At 38.0% G+C, this 24,035-nt stretch overlaps 1 non-coding gene across 1 annotated transcript; it reads left to right on the forward strand.

Annotated features, from left to right (window-relative positions):
• The first annotated feature begins 532 nt into the window (after window positions 1-532).
• Window positions 533-640, forward strand: LOC148555113 (small nucleolar RNA R71). Its single transcript, XR_015888171.1, has one exon. It is a non-coding gene; the product is annotated as a small nucleolar RNA R71 (small nucleolar RNA).
• Window positions 641-24,035: the final 23,395 nt, after the last annotated feature.

Here is a 24,035-nt window from a genome sequence, read left to right on the forward strand (position 1 = left end):
GCTGAGTTGATGATGGAAAAGGTTTGCCATTGCTAAACCTGTTTCTTCCACCATTATTAAAGCCTTGTTGGGGCTTTTGATCCTTCCATGAGAAATTTGGATGATTTCTCCATGATGAGTTATAGGTGTTTCCATAAGGTTCACCTAAGTAATTTACCTCTGCTATTGCAGGGTTCTCAGGATCATAGGCTTTTTCTTCAGAAGATGCCTCTTGAGTACTGTTGGATGCAGCTTGCATTCCATTCAGACTCTGAGAGATTATATTGACTTGCTGAGTCAATATTTTATTCTGAGCCAATATGGCATTCAGAGTATCAACTTCAAGAACTCCCTTCTTCATAGGCGTCCCATTACTCACAGGATTCCTTTCAGAAGTGTACATGAACTGGTTATTAGCAACCATGTCAATGAGTTCTTGAGCTTCTGCAGGCGTTTTCTTTAGGTGAATGGATCCACCTGCAGAGGTGTCCAATGACATCTTAGATAACTCAGACAGACCATCATAGAATATATCCAGGATGGTCCATTCTGAAAGCATGTCAGAAGGACACTTTTTGGTCAACTGTTTGTATCTTTCCCAAGCTTCATAGAGAGATTCACCTTCTTTCTGTCTGAAGGTTTGAACATCAGCTCTAAGCTTGCTCAGCTTTTGAGGAGGAAAGTACTTGGCTAAGAAAGCCGTGACCAGCTTATCCCAAGAGTTCAGGCTGTCTTTGGGTTGAGAATCCAACCATAATCTAGCTCTGTCTCTTACAGCAAAAGGGAAAAGCATGAGCCTGTAGACTTCAGGATTTACTCCATTAGTCTTAACAGTATCACATATCTGCAAGAATTCAGTTAAGAACTGAAAAGGATCTTCAGATGGAAGTCCATGAAACTTGCAGTTCTGCTGCATCAGAGAAACTAATTGAGGTTTCAGCTCAAAGTTGTTTGCTCCAATGGCAGGAATGGAGATGCTTCTTCCATGTAAATTGGAATTAGGTGCAGTAAAGTCACCAAGCATCCTCCTTTCATTATTATTATTTTCGGCTGCCATCTCCTCTGCCTGTTCGAAAATTTCTGAAAGATTATCTCTGGATTGTTGTATTTTTGCTTCTCTTAATTTTCTCTTCAGAGTCCTTTCAGGTTCTGGATCTGCTTCCACAAGAATGTTCTTATCCTTGCTCCTGCTCATATGACAAGGAAGAATGGCCAGAAAAATGATAATAATAATAGAGATCCTTTATACCACAGTATAGGGATCCCTTTGTAAGTAGAAGAAGAGGGGGAGATAAAGGATGTGATGTAAAGGAAGAAACACAACTGTGAGGATTGGAATGTGAGATGAGATGTTAGGACATGAATGAATAAATAGAATGAGATGGGGGAGGAATAATTTTCGAAAATTATTTTGAAAAAGAGTTAGTGATTTTTGAAAATTGGTTTTTGAAAATTAGTTAGTATTTTTCGAAAATTTTTGAATTCAAAAATAAAAAATAAAAATAATTAGTTAATTAAAAAGAAATTTTTGAAAAAGAGGGAAGATATTTTCGAAAATTGAGAGAGAGAGAGTTAGTTAGGTGGTTTTGAAAAAGTTAAGAAACAAACAAAAAGTTAGTTAGTTAGTTGAAACAAATTTTGAAAAGATAAGAAGTTAGGAAGTTAGAAAAGATTTTTTGAAAAGATATTTTTGAAAAAGATAAGATAAGAAGATATTTTTGAAAAGATATGATTGAAGTTAGTTTTGAAAAAGATTTGATTTTTAAAATCTCAATTAATGACTTGATTCATAAGAAATCACAAGATATGATTCTAGAACTTAAAGTTTGAATCTTTCTTAACAAGCAAGCAACAAACTTCAAATTTTTGAATCAAAACATTAATTGTTTATGTTATTTTCGAAAATTTTGATTTAAAAATAAGAAAAAGATTTTTGAAAAATATTTTTGGAATTTTCGAAAATAACTAATAATTTTGAAAAAGATTTGATTTTTGAAAAAGATTTTGAAAAAGATAAGATTTTCAAATTGAAAATTTGATTTGACTCATAAGAAACAACTTGATTTTAAAAATTTTTGAAAAAGTCAATCCAAATTTTCGAATTTGAGGAGAGAAAAAGGGAAAGATATTTTTTTTATTTTTGAAATTTTTATGAAAAACATGAAAATTATGCAATGCATGAAATTTTTAGATCAAAACATGTGATGCATGAAAGAATGATATGAATGTCAAGATGAACACCAAGAACACTTTGAATGTCAAGATGAACATCATAGACACAATTTTGAAAAATTTTTAATGCAAAGAAAACATGCAAGACACCAAACTTAGAATTCTTTAATGCTTACGCACTAAGAATTCAAGAATGCATATGATAAACATGAAAAGACACAAAACAAAAAATCATCAAGATCAAACAAGAAGACTTACCAAGAACAACTTGAAGATCATGAAGAACACTATGAATGCATGATATTTTCGAAAAAATGCAAGATGCATATGCAATTGACACCAAACTTATAACATGACTCAAGACTCAAACAAGAAACAAAAAAATATTTTTGATTTTTATGATTTTCTAATTTTTTTGTATTTTTATTTATTATTATTTTTTTTTTCGAAAATTATTGTGAAAAATAAAAATAAGGATTTCAAAATTTTTAATATGAATTCCAGGAATCTTGCCATGTTAGTCTTAAAGCTCCAATCAAAGGGTCAGGCATGGCTTAATAGCCAGCCAAGCTTTAATAAAAATATGAGTGTAATTCAGACATGACAAGCCTGACATACCCTATCCAGAAGGATTGGGCATGACTCCATTGAAGTGATTAGCCAATCCCAAAGCAGTTTGGGTATGGCTTTACAGCCAGATAGGCTTCAACATGCTTCATGAAACACTAGAATTCATTCTTAAAAATTTTGAAGCCATAGAATAATTTATTTTTGAAAACATTATTTTTAGTAAAAAAAAATTTTTTTTTTTCGAAAACAAGTGAGGAATTTTTGAAAGGTTTTTGAAAAATTTTTTTTTTGAAAAGAAAACAAAAAGAAAATTACCTAATCTGAGCAACAAGATGAACCGTTAGTTATCCAAACACGAACAATCCCCGGCAACGGCGCCAAAAACTTGGTGCACGAAATTGTGATCTCCAGGCTCGAACAAATCCTGGTAATGGCTTCAAAGCTTGGTGCTCTGATCTTAATTCATAATTGTCACAACTTCGATACAACTAACCAGCAAGTGCACTGGGTCGTCCAAGTAATACCTTACGTGAGTAAGGGTCGAATCCCACGGAGATTGTTGGTATGAAGCAAGCTATGGTCACCTTGTAAATCTCAGTCAGGCAGATATGAAGTGATAAGGGTGTTTTCGAATAATAAATAAAAGAAGGGATAGAAATACTTATGTAATTCATTGATAGGAATTTCAGATAAGCGAATGGAGATGCTTTTCGTTCCTCTGAACCTCTGCTTTCCTGCCATCTTCATCCAATCAGTCTCACTCCTTTCCATGGCTGGCTTTATGTGATACATCACCACTGTCAATGGCTACTTTCGGTCATCTCTCAGGAAAATGATCCAATGCCCTGTCACGGCACGGCTAATCGTCTGGAGGCATCACCCTTGTCAATGGCTTCATCTTATCCTCTCAGTGAATAATATGCTCACGCACCCTGTCACGGCACGGCTATTCATCTGTCGGTTCTCGATCATGCTGGAATAGGATTTACTATCCTTTTGCGTCTGTCACTAACGCCCTGCAATCGCGAGTTAGGAGCTCGTCACAGTCATTCAATCATTGAATCCTACTCGGAATACCACAGACAAGGTTTAGACCTTCCGGATTCTCTTGAATGCCGCCATCATTCTAGCTTACGCCACGAAGATTCTGGTTAGGAGATCTAAGAGATATTCATTCTAGCTTAATTCATGTAGAACGGAAGTGTTTGTCAGGCACGCGTTCATAAGGGAGAAGGATGATGAGCGTCACACATAATCATCACCTTCATCACGTTCTTGGGTGCGAATGGATATCTTAGAAGCGAAATAAGAAGAATTGAATAGAAAACAGTAGTACTTTGCATTAGTCTTTGAGGAACAGCAGAGCTCCACACCTTAATCTATGGAGTGTAGAAACTCTACCGTTAAAAATACATAAGTGAAGGTCCAGGCATGGCCGAGATGGCCAGCCCCCTAAAACGTGATCAAAGGATCATAAGGTAATCCCAAGATGTCAAATACAATAGTAAGAGGTCCTATTTATAATAAACTAGCTACTAGGGTTTACATGAGTAAGTATTTGATGTATAAATCCACTTCCGGGGCCCACTTGGTGTGTGTTTGGGCTGAGCTTAAGTGTTGCACGTGCAGAGGCCATTTGTGGAGTTGAACGCCAGTTTCTGTGCCAGTTTGGGCGTTCAACTCTGGTTTTGGATCCTTTTCTGGCGCTGAACGCCAGATTTGGGTAGAAAGCTGGCGTTGAACGCCAGTTTACGTCGTCAATTCTTGGCCAAAGTATAGATTATTATATATTGCTGGAAAGCCCTGGATGTCTACTTTCCAACGCAATTGGAAGCGCGTCATTTCGAGTTCTGTAGCTCCAGAAAATCCACTTTGAGTGCAGGGAGGTCAGAATCCAACAGCATCAGCAGTCCTTTTTCAACTTCTGAATCTGATTTCTGCTCAAGTCCCTCAATTTCAGCCAGAAAATACCTGAAATCACAGAAAAACACAAAAACTCATAGTAAAGTCCAGAAATGTGAATTTAACACAAAATCTATTAAAAACATCCCTAAAAGTAACTAGATCCTACTAAAAATATATTAAAAACAATGCCAAAAAGCGTATAAATTATCCGCTCATCAGAAAGATATTTTTTATTTTTGAATTTTTAATGATGAAAGAGAAAAACAATGAAAATGATGCAAAACATAAAAATTCAAGATCAAAACACATGAGGCATGCAAGAACACTTTGAATGTCAAGATGAACACCAAGAACACTTTGAAGATCAAGATGAACATCAAGACTTATTTTTGAAAATTTTTTTAAGAAAAGAAAAAAAATGCAAGACACCAAACTTAGAAATTTTCAAATTTTAGACACTAACAAATTGAAAATGCATATGAAAAACAAGAAAAGATGCACAACAAGAAAATGCAAAGATCAAACAAGGGAAATCATCAAGAACAACTTGAAGATTATGATGAACACCATGCATGAATTTTTTTCTCGAAAATTTTTTTAGTGAAATTTAAAAATATGCAATTGACACCAAACTTAAAATTTGACATAAGACTCAAACAAGAAACATCAAATTATTTTTGGTTTTATGATTTTATAAACTTTTTTTGGATTTTTCGAAAATTAATTGGAAAAAGAAAAATAAGGATTTCAAAATTTTTAATGAGAATTCCAGGAATCATGCAATGTTAGTCTAAAGCTCTAGTCTAGGAATTAGACATGGCTTACTAGCCAGCCAAGCTTTCAGTGAAAGCTCCGGTCCAAAACACTAGACATGGCCAATGGCCAGCCAAGCTTTAGTAGATCATTACATACAACAGCTAAATTGCTGAGAAAGACATAGAAGCTCTTCTCAGGATAGTTGAAACCTCGTTCCAAAAGATTAGACATGGCTTAACAGCCAGCCAGGATTCAACATATCTTCGTAAAACTCTAGAATTCATTCTTAAAAATTCTGAAGCCATAGAATAATTTATTATTATTTATTTATTTATTTATTTATTTATTTTTGAAAATTTTTTGAAAAATAAAAAGAATAAAAACAAAAACTTAAAATTAAAATAAAATTACCTAATCTGAGCAACAAGATGAACCGTCAGTTGTCCAAACACGAACAATCCCCGGCAACGGCGCCAAAAACTTAATACGCACGTTCATAATCTTAGTTCTTTGTCACAACTTTGCACAACTAACCAGCAAGTGCACTGGGTCATCCAAGTAATAAACCTTACGTGAGTAAGGGTCGATCCCACGGAGATTGTTGGTTTGAAGCAAGCTTGGTCACCTTGTAAATCTCAGTCAGGCGGATTCAATTAGTTATGGAGATTTGATAATTAAAATATAATTAAAATATAAAATAGGATAGAAATACTTATGTAATTCATTGGTGAGAATTTCAGATAAGCGTATGGAGATGCTTTTATTCCTTCTGAACCTCTGCTTTCCTACTGCTTTCATCCAATCATTCATACTCCTTTCCATGGCAAGCTGTATGTTGGGCATCACCGTTGTTAATGGCTACATCCCGTCCTCTCAGTGAAAATGGTCCAAATGCGTTGTCACCGCACGGCTAATCATCTGTCGGTTCTCGATCATGCTAGAATAGGATTCAGTAATCCTTTTGCGTCAGTCACTACGCCCAGCACTCGCGAGTTTGAAGCTCGTCACAGCCATCCCTTCCCAGATCCTACTCGAAATACCACAGATAAGGTTTAGACTTTCCGGATCTCAAGAATGGCCGCCAATAATTCTAACCTATACCACAAAGACTCTGATCATAGATCAGGAGACTAAGAGATATGCATTCAAGCTTGCCTTCATGTAGAACGGAAGTGTTTGTCAGGCACGCGTTCATAAGTGAGAATGGTGATGAACGTCACATAATCATCACATTCATCATGTTCTTGCGTGCGAATAAATATCTTAGAGAAGAAATAGGCTTGAGTTGAATAGAAAAACAATAGTACTTTGCATTAATTCATGAGGAACAGCAGAGCTCCACACCTTAATCTATGGTCAGTAGAAACTCTACCGTTGAAAATACATAAGAACAAGGTCCAAGCATGGCCGAATGGCCAGCCCCCTAAACGTGATCTCAGAATGTAAAATTATTCAAAGACTAACCAGAGATGTGAAATAAATCACTAAAAGTAGTTTTTATACTAAACTAGTAGCTAGGGTTACATAAGATAAGTAAATGATGTAGAAATCTACTTTCGGGCCCACTTGGTGTGTGCTTGGGTTGAGCATTGAGATTTCATGTGTAGAGACTCTTTTTGGAGTTAAACGCCAGGTTGTAGCCTGTTTCTGGCGTTTAACTCTGATTTGCAACCTGTTTCTGGCGTTTAACTCCAGAATAGGGCAGGGAGTTGGCGTTTGAACGCCATTTTGCGTCATCAAAACCCGTGAAAAGTATGGACTATTATATATTGCTGGAAAGCCCTGGATGTCTACTTTCCAAAGCAATTGAGAACGCGCCATTTGGGTTTTTGTAGCTTCAGAAAATCCACTTTGAGTGCAGGGAGGTCAGAATCCAACAGCATCTGCAGTCCTTCTTCAGCCTCTGAATCAGATTTTTGCTCAAGCCCCTCAATTTCAGCCAGAAATTACCTGAAATCACAGAAAAACACATAAACTCATTGTAAAGTCCAAAAATGTAATTTTTATTTAAAAACTAATAAAAATATAATAAAAACTAATCAAATCATACTAAAAACTATGTAAAAATAATGCCAAAAAGCGTATAAATTATCCGCTCATCACTAAGCTTGGTGAATTCGGTTGGAAATTCTGACAACCGTTTGAGGAGCAAGCATCCTTGGAAGTTCAAGGATGAGTATAAGCATAAACCACCTTGACAAGGAGCCTCCCAATCGTCCAACTTAAGGATAATAAATAAAAGTGCTAGGTGAGAGACACCCTACCATGGTAAACTCTTTCCATATCTCTTGTAGATATAATCAATGAATAAATTGAGTTGCCATTGTTAGGTCGTTTTCTTTTTTTTTATACTCTTGTATATATTGCTTTGATTACTAGGTTGCTTTTTAGAAATCATGTTTTGAATTAGAATAGTTGTCTTGAATTGCATTCTTGTCGAATTGCAAGTTTTGTTTGAATAATCTTTTTCAAAAACTTAAAGATTTTTGGTTTAGTTTAAGTTTTGGTTGGTCTAGAGTATATATAGGATAGGAGAGTGTTTAATTCTGTTCTTATGCTTCTTTGAGGAAAAAAAAAAAGCTACCCCACGCGTACGCGTCACCCTACAATCCTGAATTGTGAATTTATGATGCGGGGAGGGTGCTGCTGCATGGTTCCAAAAGAAAGAGTTGTGCTGCAACCATGCGGGTGGGGTGCGAGGCCCACAACCCACCCCACACGTACGCGTCATCCATTTTTTCTCCTACCCACGCGTGTGAGTATGGTTGAGGGCTATATTGAGGAGGGGATTCATAGGCATGTAGTGGTGGTTGTTGGTAGTCACAAGGAGGTCCACCATAGCCATCAGATTGATATGCATCTTGGAATGGCTCTTGGTCATAGTATGTTGGTGGAGGTTGTTGCCAAGAAGCTTGTCTATAAGCTTGAGGCTCCTCCCACCTTTGATTATCCCATCCTTGATGCATGTTCTAATTGTAGCTTCCATTCCCTACAACATAATTTGAACCAAACTCATAGCCAAAGGGGTGAGAATTCATAATAACAAGAGAAGATAAAAACAAAAACTTAACAAGAAATAACGAAATTAAACTCCTAAAACTAGCAACAACTAACGAAGAAACATAAGGCAAACATATTCACAATATTCACAATAACTAATAATAAGGCACACATTTTCAATTCCTCGGCAACGGCTCCAAAAATTGATGGGAGGAAAAATGCCGGTCAAGAATTCCTGAAAAATATTTTCTAAAATAGCGTTGCAAGTACAGTCTTAACCGACGAAATTTTCACTATCAATTTAAATTGTGTCACAATTAATACTAAATAACCGGGAGTAGAATCCTGGGTCGTTTCCCTAAGAGTTGACACAGGATGCAAATTATTGGTTAGGATTTTTCTGAATATTTTCTGAATTTGAGAACGGAAAAATAAATAACTAGAAATTAAAGCAACGAATGAATAACAAGAGGTGATATGTATTTGAAATAAAAGGCCTTGGTTAGGGGAGAGAATTGGAGTTTCTATCCTTGTTGTCTTTTCCAAGTATAATAGTAAAGGTTCATTGCTCCCACTTAGTTATCCTCTAACAATTGAAGAAAAGTCAAGTGGCTGTCACTAACTCTGACTCACAAGTCTTAGTCACTTCCGGGGATTGACTAGAGTTGGTGAGAATTGAGCTAGCCAGCAATGTCCAATTACAAATTAATACTTGAGTATCACAACTCAAGGGACCCCAATTAATCAACCCCTAAGCTAAGTTGGAAGGTCTACTCCATTAACATGAATGCTATTTTCATAAACACATAATAGGAGTAAATAAAAGACATGATAGTTATGAGAAATTAATTAAATTAAAATTGACACTAACAATGATTAACCAGAATCAAACACGTACTGAAATTAAACATAAAAATAATTCAATGCATTAATAAAATCCAAAAATAACAAGGTCCAAATATGAATTCAAAGCAATTAAATGGAAAAACAAAAGTAATAGAAGTAATAGAGAGAAAAACTATAAAGATAATGGCTCCAATTGAAGGTAGTAGCAGCTCTCTCTAGATGCAAATCTAAACAAAACTAAGAACATCAAAAATCCTAGAGAAAAGTAGGTGTTTCTCTCTATAGAATTCAAAACTAATAATAAACTGAGTGCAAAGTGAAGTGTAGTCATTCTCAGCTCTATCCCTGCCTCTACTCTGTGTTTTCGGGCTTGGATCTGGGTCCAAATCAGCCCAGAAATCGCTCCCAGCGAGTTCTGTTAAGTGTAGCACGTGACACTCTGTCACGTGTACGCGTCGTGGAACTTCTACACTGGTCACGCGTATGCGTCAGTCACGCGTACACGTCACTGAACGACGCTCCTGATCACGCGCACGCGTCGGTCATGCGTGTGTGTCGCTCCTCGCTTCTCAACTCTTTAGTTTCTTGTGTTCCTTCCACTTTTACATGCTTCATCTTCATCCTTTAAGCCATTCATGCCCTGTAAACCTGAAAACACTTAACAAACACATCACGGCATCAAATGGTAATAAAGGAGAATTAAAAATTAACAATTTTAAGGCCTAGGAAGCAAGTTTTTAATCATAGCACAAAATTAGGAAGGAAACTTAAAAACATGCAATTTACATGAATAAGTGTGAAGATAGTTGACAAAACCCACTCAATTCAGTCCAAAATATATCATAAAATAGTGGTATATCACTGCTGCATGGTTCAAAAAATAGAAAGTTGTGATGGAACCATGCAGGTGTTGTGCGAAGAGCATGATGCATTCCCACGTGTACGCGTGACTGACGTGCACCACCCCTTCCTTCTGCCTTCCACGCGTGCGCGTAGATGACGCACAAGCATCCCCAGTTTCTGAAGCCTTCCATGCGTACGCGTGGTCGACGCATATGCGTTGCTTCTCTTCTCCCATTTCTTTCTTGTTTCTTCTCTCCTTCTTCTTTCTTTCTACCTTTCTTCTTCTTCGTTCCTTTAACTTCTCATCTTTATTCTCTTTAATTCTCTTCTTCTTCTTGAATTTGCATACTTTTATTAATTGCATTCTAACTTTGTTTATGTAGCTTGTTCTTATTTTCCTTCTTAAGATTACTATTTACTATTGGTGTTGAATTTTCCTACTTAACTGTTGAGAATTTCTTAGATAGTTTCGGTCCTTCGTGACTTGTTTGATGTTGTTTGATATTGTTGGGTAATGAAATTTTTAGGTCAATGCTTAATCTTTGATGACTCTTACACCCTTTGTGCATTGATATGACCTCACTTGTCTTTCATAACCCACTCTTTCTTACTTACTATTTGCAAATTTTGCCCCACACACAAGATTAATACTTTAGTCCTTTCTAACTCATTATTTTTTGTTTTTGTGCTTCATTATCATTGAGTTGGGATGGGACCGAATTCTCTCATGCTTATGACTAATCTTGTTTGTGTCAATTCTTGTTTGAACTTGATACTTTCGAGTGTTCTCTTCATGCCATTTACTTGTGCTTTGACTTTACTCTTGCATCAAGTGTTAGTTGATATGCCATTTGCTTATATTGCTTTCTCACTTACATGTTGTAGCTACCATGTAGTTAAGAATCCCACTCTTATTTGGCATTAGCCCCATCTATGTTCTATTTGCTTTGACATCTTTGCTTTTTGGGCTTAATATTCTTTCTTCTTCTCCCCTTTCAGGCTGGCCACCAAGAAGGGAAAGGACAAAACTTCTAAATGGGGCGAACAACTAGTTCCTCCGCACAAACCATTGAAGAAGCTCATCAGTTGTAGGAACCCACCCTAATCCACTTTGCTCATCTTTGCATGCACCGAGGATGGTGTAATATTTAAGTGTGGGGAGGTCGAGGACAGACTTTTGTGGGTAACTACTTTCTTTTCCAACACCAATTCTTAATCTTCTTCTTTATGTCAGTCTTACCTAAGTTATTTCTAGTAACCCTCTTTCTCGGACCCTCGTCGAGTCTCTTTCAGGGGGCTACTTTTTATAACTTGTTGATTTTGCAACCGACTTCCTTGTGTTGGTTCCTTCTAAGTTATTTTTGTAATCCTCTTTCTTGGACCATGTTCAGGTCTCTTTCAGGGATTACTTTTATAACTTTATGTTTTGGGCCAACTTCTTCATGTCAGGCCCTTCTAAGTTATTTTTGTAATCCTCTTTCTTGGACCTTGTTCAGGTCTCTTTCAGGGATTACTTTTATAACTTTATGTTTTGGGCCGACTTCATCATGTCGGGCCCTTCTAAGTTATTTTCGTAATCCTCTTTCTTGGACCTTGTTCATGTCTCTTTCAGGGATTACTTTTATAACTTTATGTTTTGGGCCGATTTCATCATGTCGGGCCCTTCTAAGTTATTTTCGTAATCCTCTTTCTTGGACCTTGTTCAGGTCTCTTTCAGGGATTACTTTTATAACTTTATGTTTTGGGCCGACTTCATCATGTCGGGCCCTTCTAAGTTATAGAAATTCTCTTTTACAGGGCTGGCCAAACCTCTTTCCAGGGATTTACTTATAACTTTGGTTATTGTGACTGATCCGACTTCTTTACGTCGGCCAGTCTTTAAGTTATTTTTTAGCAATCCATTTTATTAAGACCTCGTCAGGTCCTTTCTATGGATCACTTTCGATAACTTCTTGCATTATTCTATTTTCATCTTTGTCGATTTTATAGAGATTGGGTTTAATCCTCGTTTGGTCGACCTTTTGATGAATTTGGTTTTCATCTCTGTTGGTCTTTATCGTGATCGTGCAGTGAATTTGATTCTCACTCTCTGCCGATCTGTAGCTTTATAATCGGACGATGAATGTTTCAGATTAATGCGACTTGAGAATTTGTAGAAGATCTAAACAGATTTTATTCAAAAGTAAATCCAAATATATACATGTGGGAGCTTTATCCCTCTAAGTCGGGCAATTTATAGGTCTTGGCTTGGCGCCTGACGAATGGATTTTTTGACGGTTTAGAATTTCACAAATGAAATCTCGTTGCAAGTATAGTTTCTAAACCAATCACTAATCCTTTCATACAAAAAGTTGTTTGTCACTAAAACAAACCCCTAAAATTTATAAACCGAAGTATTCAAACCTCGGGTCGTTCTCCCTAGGAATTGTAATGGAGTGTCTTGTTATTGGTTGAGTTATATTTGGGGTTTTGATATGAAGCATGAAAGATAAATGGTAAGAAAGTAAACTAATGGCTAAAAAGGTCTTGGCAAGGGTTGGTGGTCAAAGATCTCTATCCTAATCACTAACCACAATATGAGAATTGGCAAGGATTAATCTCATTAAATCATCCTCTAACTAGTAGTAAAGGAAAGTCAAATGAGCTATATCAATCCTAGTCCATAAGTCCTAACTCTCCACTAATTCAATTAGTGAGAACTAGAGTCAATGAATCCCAATCATCAATTACTTGGACATTAGTAACTCAAGAGTTCCTAAGTTACCTTTCCAAGCCAAGAACATAAAACTCTACTCTAAAATCCAACCAAGCATTTCATCAAACACTTGGAAGGCATAAAAGGAAAGCATAGTAAAATTGCAAGAAGAGTAAATCTACACTACTCAATTTGCAAGGAATTAAACAACAACAAATCAAATGAACACAATTATTATGATTTACCTTGAATTGAATTGAAAGGGAAAGGAAGGAACAAAAGTAGATCTACAACAAAATGCAAGAACAACATAAAGGAAATTATAACAAAAGGATGGAAGAAGAATGAATGTAACAACAAGGAATTGAGAGAAGAAGAAGATGAATTAAAATCTAGATCTAAGAACTAAACCTAATCCTAATTCTAGAGAGAAGTGAGAGCTTCTCTCTCTAGAAACTAACTCTAACTACTAAACTAAGCTAAAACTAAACTAATGGTAACTAACATCTAAAGTATGAAAAGTATGTAAAGTCCCCTTATTCCCCCTTCAATCCTTGGCTTAAATAGCATCAGAAATGAGTTGGATTGGGCCCACAAGGCTTTAGAATTCGCTGGCCACGTTTTGTTTTAAGTGAACTAGGTGGCAGCAACGGCGCGTGCGCGTACTTTGCGCATGCGCGCCACCATATATGTAGCAACTATGGCAAATCTTATATCGTTTCGAAGCCCCGGATGTTAGCTTTCCAACCCAACTGAAACCGCATCAATTGGACCTCTGTAGCTCAAGTTATGGCCGATTAAGTGCGGAAAGGTCGGCTTGACAGCTTTCCGGTTCCTCCATTTCTTCATGAGTTCTCCAACTTTTCATGCTTTCTTTCTTCATTCCCTTGATCCAATCTTTGCCTCCTAAACCTTAAATCACTTAACAAACATATAAAGGCATCTAATAGAATCAAGGTGAATTAAATTTAGCTATTTTGAGTCCTAAAAAGCATGTTTTCACATTCAAGCACAATTAAAGGAGAATATATAAAACCATGCTATTTCTTGAATAAATATGGGTAAAAGGTGATAAAATCCCCAAAAATCAATACAAGATAAACCGTCAAATTGGGGTTTGTCAACCTCCCCACACTTAAACCAAGCATGTCCTCATGCTTAAACCAAGAATGAAGTAAGGGTATGGCATTTATTCAATGGAAACTAACTAAATGCAATCTACCTATATGCAACTATCTAAATGAATGCAAGTGCTGGGTCAAAATAAATCAATTCCCAAGAAACATATATGCACAAGGGCTAAGGACTAGCAAGTCTAATCCACAATTGAATTGAGTTATTAAATATTTTTACAAACTTGCATGAAGAATGATGATCATAGGTGAAAACATGTAATTGAGCATCAAACCCTCACCGGTAGTGTTTGCACTCTATTCGCTCAAGTGTTTAGGGTTTATTCACTCAATTCTCCTCTATTTCATGCTTTCCAAGATTTGTTTTTCTTCTAACAATCAACATTTATTTCATGCATGCATACAAGTATCATGAGGTCTTTTCATTGGTTGTAATGGGGCTAGGGTCAAGGTAGGATGCATATTTGGTCAAGTGAGCTTGAAATTTGAATCTTTGATAAGCTTAAACTTCCCACCTAACCTATGACATCCTATACAATTAAGTTCTAACCTAACTACCCATTTTCTCACTTTTTCACATACTCATGCATTTTCTTTTCATTTCACAACACTTATGCATTGATCTTATTGAGCTTCGCTTTGGGGCATTTTGTCCCCTTTTTATTATTTTTCTTCTTTTTTTTTCTATTTTTTTTTCTTTTCCATATTATTTTTTTTCTTTTCTTTTTCTTTTGTTTTTCTCATTTTTTTTTCTTTCTATATACAAGAGCATCAATGCATAAGGTTTTACATTTGATCAATACATGAGTATGTACCCAATTCCCAATATTTTCAATAACAATACAAAATACCCTTTTATTCACCCAATGTCCCAAGGTTCCCACACTTGAATGATACTCACACACACTAGCCTAAGCTAATCAAAGATCCAAATTAAGGGACAATTATTGTTTTTCGCTTTAAGGCTTGTAATGTGCTAAAATAAGAATAAGTGGGTTAAGCGTAGGCTCAAATTTGGCTAACAAAGGAAGATAAAAGGTAAGGCTATTTGGGTAAGTGAGCTAATAAAATGATGGCCTCAATCATATAAATGCATGAATACATAAAATAATGGACATAAAGAATCAAACAAATCAAAGATTACAATCATAGAAAGAGAATAATGCACACAAGAAGGAAAATAAGTGGTTGTAAGATGTAACCACACCGTTAGGCTTAAATCTCACAAGCTTGTGTTCTTAGCTCATAAATCATGTTCCACAAAATATATAATTCAAGCAAGTTCTATGAAAAGTTTTCCACTCAAATCAATTGGTGCCCTATAGATAGAAATCCTTGGAAAATTTCATTATTTTGACTAAGCTTATTGTGTATATATATGCAAAAATAAGAAAATGCAACAAAAATCCAAAAAACCTAAAATGAAATGCAAAAGTGTTGGGATTAGAAATTTGTCACCCAAAATCGCCGACCGGTCGGACGACCTCCCCACACTTAAAAGTTTGCACCGTCCTCGGTGCACTCAAAGATGAGCAAGGGGGTGCGGCGACTCTCCGGATTGCTATGTGTTCTTTCTTCCACTTCCATGGTTGCTTGTGGTGCATTCGTTATGAAAAACAAAAATATAACACCATAAGATGAGAAGATATAAAAGCAAGGAAGCATACATTGTTGGAATGAGGTAAATCACTAGAATTGAGTGAGTGAATTAGTGTGACATTAAGAAATATTAGGTGTGTGAATTCTAAATTGCGCGGTTTAGAATACACATTAGCATAAAAGCTATGTCACAAAAGAAGCATGCACTTCACTTATCCTAGTGTGCTTGAGATGCTTTAAGTAAGCTTGTAAGGTAAGACAAGCATTAGAGAAGCATGAAAGCATTCAAGTCAAACATATGGATGGATATAATCATGAAATACAAAGCATTAAGGTAAATGCTCAACATTATCCATCAAGAGATTGCCTAATCAAAGAATACGGTTCAAATCACATGGTGGCTAGCTACAACATGCAATTCAAAAGAGTTATAAGCTCGAAGACAATTCTCATCACTTGGTATTTTTCAAAAGGTAAGCATGAAGAACTCAAAACCAAGTAACAAAATATAACCTCAATCATAGGATCCAACAAAGTTTATCTAAAAACATTCATGCTAAAATAGCATTTAGGCAATAAGGGATATAGCAATGTATAGCAAACAAAGTCAATACTCCAACACTTATGATGAAAAGAGAGAAAATAAAATGAAAACTAAACTAAAACTAACTAATCAATTAACTAACTAACTAATTAACTAACTAAAATAAATGGTTATCCATGGTGTTCGGAAGTGTTGGATGAGGGGTAGGAGAAGGGAAGAAGAGAGGAGAAGGAAAGAATTGGAAAGAGGAGAAGAAAAGAAATGTGGTGAAGGAAGGAAATCCGCGCGTACGCGCAAATGTCGCGCGCGCGCGGATGGCTTATTTCAAGAGTGACGCGTACGCGTCATGTGCGCGAGCGCGCAAATAGGTTTGTGCCAAAAGCACAACGTTGGCGCGGCGTGGGCATAACTCTCTGGAAAATGTATGGAATGTAGAACTTCTCAATCCACGTGTACGCATGCATGGCGCGCGCGCGTGGATGGTCGAAAATGCTGGAAGTGCGCGTACGCGCCATGTACGCGTATGCGTGGATGGTGCTCTGTTTTTCAAAAAAGTTTTCTCTATGTTTGTGCACCAATCTAAGCATTCCAAACCTCCAAACAGCTACCAAAACATCATAAAACCTTATTTAACATACTAAACTACCAATTAAACTCAACTATCTAAACAAAACATGAAATTAAACTAATTCTATCAATATGTACAAAAGAGAAAATGAAAGGATTTTACCATGGTGGGTTGTCTCCCACCTAGCACTTTTGTTTATTGTCCTTAAGTTGGACTTATGGGGAGCTCCTCATCAAGGTGGCTTGTGCTTGTATTCATCTTGGAACTCCCACCAATGCTTGGTTCTCCATTGTGCCCCAAGTAGATTCTTCATGGATTGAGCCAAATCTTGATGGAGTTCTTCACAAGCTTGGGGCTCCCAAAGTTGATCCTCTTCTTGTAATCCGGGATCCCACACTTTGTTTTCATACCCGTCTTGAGGTTGATCATCATTATTAGTCCAACCGGGTGGTGAGTAAGGTGAATTCTCTATATAGTGGCCAATAATTCTCCTAGACCCATCTATTTGAGTACTACTCCAACCTTTATATCTCATGTTTGATGCATCAACCATAATGAGCCTTGATTTGCAACGCCAACCACAAAACCTTTTTCGTTTACGCTTCATCCCACAAAGCTCCCTAAGTTGGCCATCCGTTTCAAGCAAACCATATTCAAGTGGGATAATAAAGCTAATAGAAATAAATTTCACCCACTCAAATGGAGGAGTAGATGACAACCTAGGCAAAGACAACTCCAAGAGTTTTGATAAAGCGTATTCAATTCCCATCCTCCTTTTTCTAAGGATTTCCACCTCTTCACAAGACTTCTCAATTATAATCCTTTGTTCAATAATTTTATATAAACCTTTTCTCCTACTCAAGTCATAAATGGGAGGGTAAGAAAAATTTACCTCCACATTGCTTTCCATCTTGTTGGGAGAAGGTTCTTCATGCTCAAAGGATTCTTCACCACTAAGGTTTGATGCTTGATCTTCATCACCAAGGGAACTCACTTCTTGCTCTATCCCATCCAAATCTTCATATGGAATATGTCTTGGAAGGTGTGCACTTTCCTCCCTAGCATCAATTTCAATCATCTTGGAGGGGTTTTCTTCAATTCTAGATTCCCATGGAGGCTCCGCATCTCCTAAGTCTTCAACCAATTCTTCCCTTTCTTCAATAATCATAGCTTCCTCCAATTGTTCCAATACAAAGCAACTTTCCTCATTCTCCACCAATCTCTCTTTTATGTTATGCTCTTCATTTGATTCCCCACATGTAGCCATGGGAGTTCCTTGAGAGTTCAAGCATTGGGATGCTAACCGGTTTACCACCTCATCCAAGGCGGCCGTGAATTGTTGCACATCCCTTTTCATTTCCTCTTGTCCTTGAACAAGAACATCAAGGGTTTCATCCATTAGAGATTGGGGTGGGTGGAAGGGTTCATCAATTTGGGGGAAGGGTTCATAGTAGGAAGGTGGTTCTTCTTGGTAGAGTTGTGGTGGTTCAATATTCTCCACTCTTTCTACTTGTTGCACAACACGCTCCATGGTTGCTTGAAGTTGATCCAATGTTTCCTTGAGATGATCCCTTGACTCTTGTTCCTCTTGGATAATATGATTAGGATCATATGGCTCTTGGATTGATGGACATGAATATTCTTCCATGGGAGGTTGTGGTGGAAAGTGGTATTCATCTTGTGGTTGAAAATTTTCATACAATTGAGGTGGTTCATCTTGGTAATAACATGGAGGGGGTGGCTCTTGGAAGTGGTGATGTTGAGATGGTGGTGGCTCTATATGTGGTTCATATGGCTCATACGGTTGTTGTAATGGTGGATATGGATGAGGGTCATATGAAGGTGGTTGGTGAAAAGTGGCTTTTGAGTATGGTTGAGGGTTATGTTGAGGGTATGGCTCATAGGCGTATGGTGGTGGTTCTTGAAAGTCACAAGGGAGTTCACCATAGCCATTAGATTGATATGCATCAAAGAATGGCTCTTCTTCATAGTGTATTGGTGGAGGTTGTTGCCATGAAGATTGATCATGTGCATGTGGCTCTTCCCACCTTTGGTTATCCCATTCTTGATACACATCTTCATTGTAGCCCCCATTACCTACAACATAGTTGTAATCACACTCATAGCCAAAGTGAGAATTCATGATAGCAAGAGAAAATAAAAATAAAATCAAATAAGAAGCAAGAAAATTAAATCCTAAAAACTAGTAAGAACTAACAAAGAAGCAAAAGGCAAACATATTCACAATATTCACATATATACAATAACCAATAACATAACACCATTGCAAGTCCCCGGCAACGGCGCCATTTTGACGAATGGATTTTTTGACGGTTTAGAATTTCACAAATGAAATCTCGTTGCAAGTATAGTTTCTAAACCAATCACTAATCCTTTCATACAAAAAGTTGTTTGTCACTAAAACAAACCCCTAAAATTTATAAACCGAAGTATTCAAACCTCGGGTCGTTCTCCCTAGGAATTGTAATGGAGTGTCTTGTTATCGGTTGTGAGTTATATTTGGGGTTTTGATATGAAGCATGAAAGATAAATGGTAAGAAAGTAAACTAATGGCTAAAAAGGTCTTGGCAAGGGTTGGTGGTCAAAGATCTCTATCCTAATCACTAACCACAATATGAGAATTGGCAAGTATTAATCTCATTAAATCATCCTCTAACTAGTAGTAAAGGAAAGTCAAATGAGCTATATCAATCCTAGTCCATAAGTCCTAACTCTCCACTAATTCAATTAGTGAGAACTAGAGTCAATGAATCCCAATCATCAATTACTTGGACATTAGTAACTCAAGAGTTCCTAAGTTACCTTTCCAAGCCAAGAACATAAAACTCTACTCTAAAATCCAACCAAGCATTTCATCAAACACTTGGAAGGCATAAAAGGAAAGCATAGTAAAATTGCAAGAAGAGTAAATCTACACTACTCAATTTGCAAGGAATTAAACAACAACAAATCAAATGAACACAATTATTATGATTTACCTTGAATTGAATTGAAAGGGAAAGGAAGGAACAAAAGTAGATCTACAACAAAATGCAAGAACAACATAAAGAAAATTATAACAAAAGGATGGAAGAAGAATGAATGTAACAACAAGGAATTGAGAGAAGAAGAAGATGAATTAAAATCTAGATCTAAGAACTAAACCTAATCCTAATTCTAGAGAGAAGTGAGAGCTTCTCTCTCTAGAAACTAACTCTAACTACTAAACTAAGCTAAAACTAAACTAATGGTAACTAACATCTAAAGTATGAAAAGTATGTAAAGTCCCCTTATTCCCCCTTCAATCCTTGGCTTAAATAGCATCAGAAATGAGTTGGATTGGGCCCACAAGGCTTTAGAATTCGCTGGCCACGTTTTGTTTTAAGTGAACTAGGTGGCAGCAACGGCGCGTGCGCGTACTTTGCGCATGCGCGCCACCATATGTGTAGCAACTATGGCAAATCTTATATCGTTTCGAAGCCCCGGATGTTAGCTTTCCAACCCAACTGGAACCGCATCAATTGGACCTCTGTAGCTCAAGTTATGGCCGATTAAGTGCGAAAAGGTCGGCTTGACAGCTTTCCGGTTCCTCCATTTCTTCATGAGTTCTCCAACTTTTCATGCTTTCTTTCTTCATTCCCTTGATCCAATCTTTGCCTCCTAAACCTTAAATCACTTAACAAACATATCAAGGCATCTAATAGAATCAAGGTGAATTAAATTTAGCTATTTTGAGTCCTAAAAAGCATGTTTTCACATTCAAGCACAATTAAAGGAGAATATATAAAACCATGCTATTTCTTGAATAAATATGGGTAAAAGGTGATAAAATCCCCAAAAATCAATACAAGATAAACCGTCAAATTGGGGTTTGTCAGCGCCTCATTAAAAAACTTTTTCAGGAAAAAGAGTGCGCCTTATCCTAAGATCCTTCATCGTCCCTAACTATAGTACCTTCTTAGATTACAGGAGTGCCATGACCTAGGAAGCTCTCGCCCATCGAGTTCGGACAGTCTGTAGTAGCTTTTTCCAAGTACTTCTATGACTCGGTAGGGTCCTTTCCAGTTTGCTGCCAGCTTTCCTTCTCCAGGTCGAGTTGTGCCGATATCATTTCGGATTAGGACGAGGTCGTTCTCAACAAATCCTCGCGGCACTACCCTTTGATTGTATCTCGAGGCCATTCGACGTTTTAATGCCTCTTCCCTGATCCAAGCTCTTTCTTGGACTTCTGGGAGTAGGTCGAGTTCTTCCCTTTGAAGCTGGGATTTGGCCTCTTCATTATAGTGGATCACTCTAGGCGACCCTTCTTCAATCTCCACTGGGATCATTGCCTCCATTCCGTACGCTAATCGGAAGGGTGATTCCTTTGTGGTGGAATGCAGCGTTGTTCGATATGCCCATAAGACTTGTGGGAGTTCCTCATCCCAGGCTCCCTTTGCGTTCTGTAATCTCCATTTTAACCGAGCCAATATGACTTTGTTGGCAGCTTCGGCTTGTCGATTGGCTTGGGGATGTTCTACGGAAGTGAACTGGTATTTTATTTTCAAATCGGCCACTAATTTTCTGAAGTCTGCATCTGTGAATTGGGTGCCATTGTCTGTGGTAATGGAGTATGGAACCCCAAACCTCGTGATAATGTTCCTATATAGGAATTTTCGACTTCTTTGAGCAGTGGCGTTAGCTAGAGGTTCTGCCTCGATCCACTTTGTGAAATAGTCTACCCCTACTATGAGAAATTTAACTTGTGCCGATCCCTGAGGAAAGGGTCCGAGAAGGTCGAGTCCCCATTTTGCGAATGGCCAAGGTGAGGTTACGCTGATGAGTTCCTCTGGCGGGGCGATGTGAAAGTTGGCATGTTTCTGGCATGGTGGACATGTCTTTAGGAATTCTGTGGCTTTTCTTTGTAGAGTCGGCCAGTAAAATCCTGCCCGGAGTACTTTTTTGGTGAGTGCTTGTGCTCCGAGATGATTGCCACAGATGCCACTGTGTACTTCTTCTAGAACTTCCTTTGTGTTGGAGGTCGGTACGTATTTTAACAATGGTTTTGAAATTTCTCTTCTGTATAGAGCATTGTTTATGATAGTGTAGTATTGTGCCTCCTGTTTTAACCTTTTTGCCTCCTTCTCATCTGTAGGAAGTGTTTCTGTTTTGAGGTAGTTAATTATAGGAGTAATCCATCCTTGATCCAGACCTGTTATGGCCAGGATTTTTTCTTCTTCCGAGATTGACGGGTTCTGTAGTATTTTCTGGATGAGGCTTCTATTGTTGCCTCCTGGTTTGGTGCTGGCTAATTTTAAGAGTACATCAGCTCGGACATTTTGCTCGCGGGGTATGTGGCAGACCTCATATTCCCCGAGTTGTCCGAGGTGTTCCCTGGTTTTATCCAAGTACTTTTTCATGGTGGGATCCTTGGCTTGGTAGCTCCCTGCTATTTGTGAAGTGACCACCTGGGAGTCGCTGAAGATGATGAGTTTTTGAGCTCCAACTTCTTTAGCCAGCTTCAAACCAGCTAGTAGTGCCTCATATTCAGCTTGGTTGTTTGAGGTGGGGAACCCGAATTTGAGAGAGAGTTCGATTTGGGTTCCTTGGTTACTTTCAATTATCACACCCGCGTCGCTTCCAGTCTTATTTGAGGAGCCGTCCATGTAGAGATTCCATTCTGTGGGGGTTTCCGGGGTGTCTGTAAATTCTGCAATGAAGTCGCCCAGGTATTGTGATTTGATGGCTGTCCGAGCTTTGTATTGAAGGTCGAATTCGGACAACTCGGCTGCCCATTGCAAGATTCTGCCTGCTAGGTCTGTTTTCTGCAGTATCCCTTTTATGGGCTGGTTGGTCCGAACCCTAATAGTGTGAGCTTGGAAGTATGGATGAAGCCGTCGAGATATTAGTATGAGAGCATAGGCAAATTTTTCTATTTTTTGGTAGTTCAGCTCGGATCCTTGTAGTGCTTTACTGATGAAGTATACGGGTTGTTGCCCACTGTCGTCTTCTCGAACTAGTGCTGAGGCTACTGTCCGATTTCCTACCGCTGGGTATAATATGAGTGGTTCTCCTTCTCGTGGCTGAGATAGGATAGGTGGTTGTCCTAGGAATCTATTGAAATCTTGGAAGGGCTGTTCGCACTCCGTTGTCCATTCGAACTTCTTTCCTTTCCTTAGAGTAGCATAGAAGGGGAGAGATCTTATTGCTGATTCCGCTAGAAATCTGGACAAGGCTGCTAGTCTTCCATTAAGCTGTTGTACCTCTTTGATGCAAGTCGGGCTCTTCATATCGAGTATAGCCTGGCATTTATCCGGATTTGCTTCGATTCCTCTTTGTGTGAGCATAAAACCCAGGAATTTGCCCGCTTCTACTGTGAAGGTGCATTTTCCAGGATTAAGTCACATGCCATGCCTTCTTATGGTGTCAAATATTTGAGCGAGGTCGGACAGCAACGTCTCTTCATTTTGTGTCTTTATTAACATGTCTTCCACATAGACCTCCATGATTTTTCCAACATGATCCGTGAAGAACTTATTCATTAATCTCTGGTAAGTAGCTCCCGCGATTTTGAGACCAAAAGGCATGACAATGTAGCAATAGTTTGCTTTCGGTGTTAAGAATGAAGTTTTTTCTTGATCGGGTGGATACATTGGGATTTGATTGTATCATGAATATGCATCCATAAACGAGAGGTATTTATATCCAGAGGAGGCATCTACCAGAGCGTCGATACTTGGGAGTGGATAAGGATCTTTTGAGCAGGCTTTGTTGAGATCAGTGTAGTTGGTGCACATTCGCCACTTTCCATTTGATTTTTTCACCAAGACGATGTTAGCTAGCCATAGTAGGTACTTGACTTCTCTTATGAATCTTGCCTCTAGTAGAGCTTGTACCTGCTCTTCCACAGCTTAGGATTGTTCTGGCCCGAGGTTTCTTCGTCTCTGTTGTACCGACCGAGATCCTGGGTAGACCGCCAACTTGTGGCACATTAATTTGGGGTCTATGCCTGGCATGTCTGCAGCCTTCCATGCAAAGAGGTCGACGTTATCTCGTAAAAACTGTACGAGTGATTATTTTATGTCTCCTTTCAGGATCGTACCAATGTTGTTTATTTTGTCCGGGATGTCTCTGATCTGGACTTTCTCTACTTCACCTTCGGGTTGTGGACGGAGTTCTTCCCGCCTCTGAACTCCACCAAGTTCGATTGTGTGGAATTCTTCTCCTCTGCCTCTGAGGTTTAGACTTTCGTTGTAACAGTGGCGCGCTGTCTTCTGGTCTGCTTTTATTGTAGCTATCCCTTCTGCAGTTGGGAATTTCATGCATAGATGTGGAGTCGAGACTATTGCGCCGAGCTGATTTAATGTTGTCCGACCTATTAAGGCGTTGTAGGCTGAACTCACGTCGACCACGATGTAGTTTATCTTGAGTGTTCTTGACTGGTTT

Source organism: Arachis ipaensis, chromosome B6 (genome assembly GCF_059453495.1).
Source record: "Arachis ipaensis isolate K30076 ecotype BB chromosome B6, ASM5945349v1, whole genome shotgun sequence".
Lineage (NCBI taxonomy): Eukaryota > Viridiplantae > Streptophyta > Magnoliopsida > Fabales > Fabaceae > Arachis > Arachis ipaensis.